This window comes from Notamacropus eugenii, chromosome 2, assembly GCF_028372415.1.
Source record: "Notamacropus eugenii isolate mMacEug1 chromosome 2, mMacEug1.pri_v2, whole genome shotgun sequence".
Lineage (NCBI taxonomy): Eukaryota > Metazoa > Chordata > Mammalia > Diprotodontia > Macropodidae > Notamacropus > Notamacropus eugenii.
This window is the reverse complement of record NC_092873.1, coordinates 389,390,966-389,395,583: the sequence shown is the minus strand read 5'-3', so window position 1 is coordinate 389,395,583 and position 4,618 is coordinate 389,390,966. Positions and strand designations below refer to the sequence as shown.

At 39.7% G+C, this 4,618-nt stretch overlaps 1 pseudogene; it reads left to right on the top strand.

Annotated features, from left to right (window-relative positions):
• Window positions 1-2,711: 2,711 nt before the first annotated feature.
• On the top strand, window positions 2,712-3,832 carry LOC140523126 (galactose mutarotase pseudogene; annotated as a pseudogene).
• Window positions 3,833-4,618: the final 786 nt, after the last annotated feature.

Here is a 4,618-nt window from a genome sequence, read left to right as displayed (position 1 = left end):
CAGCCCAGGTTGGTTCAGTTGCAAGACAAGAAGGGGTTTTATATCCTTCAGAGGGAGAAGGCAGGGGTATGGAGGAGGTAGGCCAGGACCTTCCTAGCTAAGGCTAGTGGATCATAAGGTATGGGGTAGGTGGGTTGGAAAACTTCCCTGGGGGAAGAAACTTGCCCTCCTTACCCCTCCACAAAGCCCCCTGTCACCCTAACCTAGTTATATATTTGCACTGAACCCAACCCAACCCATGTGGTAGGCTCCCTTTAAATAATAATAATAATGATGATATTAAATACAATTAATTAAATTAAATAAATTATTTAAATTATTTTAAATTATAAAAATAATGTAATTAATAATAAATAAATTAAATAATTACAAATGTAATTATTAAATTAAATGCAATTAATTTAATATTAAATAATAATATTAAAATCTAGCATCTATATACTACTACTACTACTAGCTAACATTTATGTAACTCCTATTATGTGCCAAGCACTGTGCTAAACACTTTAAAATATTCTCATTTGATGTTCACAACAACTCTGGGAGGTACATGCTATTATTTGTCCCTATTTTACAGATGAGTAAACTGTGACAGATTTAAATTTTTTAAGTAAAGCATACTTTACTTACAATAAACTTTCCAGGATCACACAGCTAGTTAGAATCTGAGGCTAAATTTTAACTCAGGTTTTCCTGACTCCAAACCCAGCACTCCATCCACTGTCCCACTGAGCTGTGCTTTAAGGATGACATATATGTATATTTCCTTATTTGATTCTCACAATAATTCTATGAAGAAGGTGCTATTACTATCCCCACTTTATCTTTAAATAGTATTTTTTCCCAATTACATGTGAAGACAACTTTTAACATTCATTTAAAAAAATTTGAGTTCCAAATTTTCTCCCTTTCTCCCTCCCTCTCCCCCCCTCCCTAACAAGTTAAGAATTTTAAATAGGTTATATATGTACACTCATGTAAAACATGTTTTTGTGTTAGCCATGGTGTGAAAGAAGAAACAGACCAAAAGAAAAAAAACATGAAAAATATGAAGAAAGTGAAAACAGTATGCTTTGTTATATATTCCGACCCCATCTTTTCTGTCCTTAAGTATTTGAAGAACTTTTTTCTGGAAAATGATTTAGACGTATTTTGCTTGACCCCAAAGACCAAAAAGGGGACCGACAAATGAAGCTGGAGAGAAGGATATTTTAGCTTAAAATAATTTTTAAAAATCACCTTATTAACATTTGTTGGAAATATTGGGAAGTAGATTCATGCTTAAAATATGAATAGGAATAAATGCACTGTCCCCATTTTAAGTAAAGAAACTGAGGCAGAAGGTGGTTAAGTGATTTGCCTAAGCATCTGAGGTAGGATTCAAACTTGGTCTTGGTAATTCCAAGTCTAGCATTCTCTCCACTACAAAAACCAGGGTGAAGAGTGTGCTTGAGGAGGAGGTGTAACAAGAGAGTGTAGCCATGGGCAGCAGGACAGTTAATCCCATCACCAGCATCTTGTGGCAGGAGGGCAGTAAATTATAATACCTTTTTCATCTGCCTCACCCTTTAATTCTTTTTTCCCTTAAAAAAAAAACCCATTTATTTATTTTATTTTTAACATTCATTTTTTAAAAAATTTGAGCTCCAAGTTCTCTCCCTTTAGCTCACCTCCCACCCCACACTGAGAAAGCTAGCAATATGATATTGATTATACACGCCTTCAACTCTTTTATTAGGGGTTATGTCAAGTAATTCCAAAGACAGAGCTCTTTGTCTAATGTTCCAGGGAATCAGCCAGTTTTTCTTTTACTGTCTTTCCTCCCTCCTATGCTCTCTACGTGTCTTTTTCCCTTCAGGGTGTTCTGCTGAAGGGATGGTCACTGAAACTACTTGAACAGATGACCTTTCCATCTCAGTAAAGGGAGGCTAATGGATTCCCAGCTTTCTGTGAAGAAGGAACACAAGAAACCATAGTTCAGCAAAGTCCTGGGAGTATGTGGGGGCATTTTCAACTCTGTACTGTTAAGTTAGGAAAAGTTGGCACAATAATGACAATAACTGACATTTCTATGGTGTTTTAAAGTTTACAAAGTACTCTACATATATCATCTCCTTTGATCACAAACACCCTGGGAGGCAAGTACTGTAGGTATTGTTTTCACCCCTGTTTTATCGATGAGGAAGAGAAGTGATTTGTCCATCATCTCAGGACATGGACCTGTGTCTTTCTGACTACAAGTTGTCGTCGGAGCCTCTAATACAATCCATTACTCTGCCTCTAGCCCTCCCTCTCCACACTCAGAATCATACAGCTTGGGGAATGGGGAGAGGTCCTGAAAAAAGGTTTTCCTAGTCACAGGAAGTTCCCCACCAGGGGTGGGGAACCTGCGGCCTCAAGGCCACAAGCGGTGCTCTAGGTCCTCAAGTGCAGCTCTTTAACTGAATCCAAACTTCACAGAACCAAAAGATGTGACTTTGAGGCTGCAGGTTCTCCACCCCTCTAGGCCAACCCTTTCTTGGGCTCGAAGTGCAGGAAGTGGGGTGGGAGGTGAGCTAAAGGAAGAGAACTTGGAGATCAAATTTTTAAAAAAATGAATGTTAAAAATAAATCACTGGAAGTTAGTCAAGAATTGCGTAGGATGGGTGTTCCCCATACCTGTGCTGCAGCTCTGTTTTGTGGGCTTGGTTGTTTACCTTCCCCTTCCGCCCATGGCTTCGGTGACCAGGAGTGTGTTTGGCAACCTCCCTGGATTGTAGAGAAGTTTCATCTACAACTAGACCAGGTAAGGGTGTAGATTATCTCCCTGGGCTGCACCATCACCACTTTGGAGGTGAAAGACTAGGTTGGGAAATTCTCAGATGTGGCTAAACTGGAAGGATATCTCAAGAAGTATACATACTTTGGAGGAGTAGTTGGACGAATGGCCAACCAAATTGCCAAAGGGACATTCATCACGGATGGGAAAGAATACAAGCTGGCTGTTACCTAATAGTCTACATGGAGGACTAAAAGGTTTTTGACAAGGTCCATTGAACCCCTCAAGTGGTACCAAATGGTGTTCAATTCTCCTGGATCAGTCCAGATGGAAAGGAAGGTTATCCTGGAGAGCTGAAAGTTTGAGTCATGTACCCACTTAATGTGGGGCAGTTAATAGTGAGTTACAAAGCCCAGACCAGCAACACCACCTTGGTCAGTCTGACCAACCACTCATATTTCAACCTGGTAGGCCAGCGTTCTCCAAATATATATGATCGTGAAGTTTGTATAGATGCTGAAGATTTTTTTGCTGGTCAATGATAACCTGATCACTACTGGAAAAGTGGAATCTGTGCAGGGGACTGCATTCAACCTGAGGAAGCCTGTGGAACTTGGAAAGCACATAGAGAAGTTCCAGATTAATGGTTTTCACCACAACTTCTGTCCGAAGGATACGCAAGAGAAGTATTTTTGTTCAAGGGTCTATCATCCCTCCCACTGAATGGAAGCTAGAAGTACACACAACCCAGCTTGGGGTTCAGTTTTACATCGCCAATTTTCTAGATGGAACACTGAAAGGAAAGGGTGTGCTGTGTACCCCAAACACTCAGGTTTTTTCTTTGAGACCAAGAACTGGCCAGATGCAGTCAACAAGCCACATTTTCCTTGTGTACTGCTTCGTCCAGGTGAAGAGGATAATCACACTACTTGGTTCAATTTTTCTGTGACTTGCAGACATCCACGTTGGACGATGAAGAGCATGAACAATGGGAAAACATCTAAAGCTTCTTTGGTGACCAAGGTTCTGGGTTTCCCTTTCCTAAAAGAGGAGGTGTGCATTTTAAGGATTTAAAAGTAATCTAGTAGATGCTAGATTAATTAGTCAGATTATTAACTACTGGAGATCTTTTAAAATTACTAATTCCAGACTATGCTTAAAGGTCAGCTCTGTTCCCTGTGTTAATGAAGGCAGCAAGAAATAATGAGGAGCACCATTTACTGCAATCCAAAGTCTGTCCCCATAGATTAGGTGGAAGTAACTGGGGACATCAGTACTCTGAGGGCCAGGGACAGTGAAGGCAATTGTTGGTGGCCCATCATCATTTATATTTTTCTTTTCCTTTCTCTTCTCCTTTTCCTTTCCCTCTCTTTTTTCTTTCTTCTTTCCCTATGCCTAAGGGCATTACTTGTGGAACTCTAGATAAAGAGTTTCTGACTCCTTTTCTGGCTATTTCATCCTTTCCTCTCACTTGTCCTTCATAAAAATTGCTCCCAAGTGGCAGAGATCTGAGCACGGGATGTGAGGTACTTGTACTTTGTATTATTTGCCTTTAATATGATGGGGGTGATTGGTTCCCCACCTCTGATTTAACCCAACCCCCTAAGGCCAACAAAACTTGAAACTGTGTAGCATCATCTGTAGTTCACTTTAACATGAGTGAATTAGACTAAACTCAAAACTTAATAGAGATGACCTGTTGGGAGTAGACTAGGATTTTTGACAGTACCTGTAAGTTTGGCTACTAGAACCCTTATTTTCTAAGACAAAACAATCGTCAGTATTTGTATTGTGTTAATGATCTTTAGAATGTCAGAAATAACAAATGACTTTGTTAGGTATTCATGCCCATTCTGAATC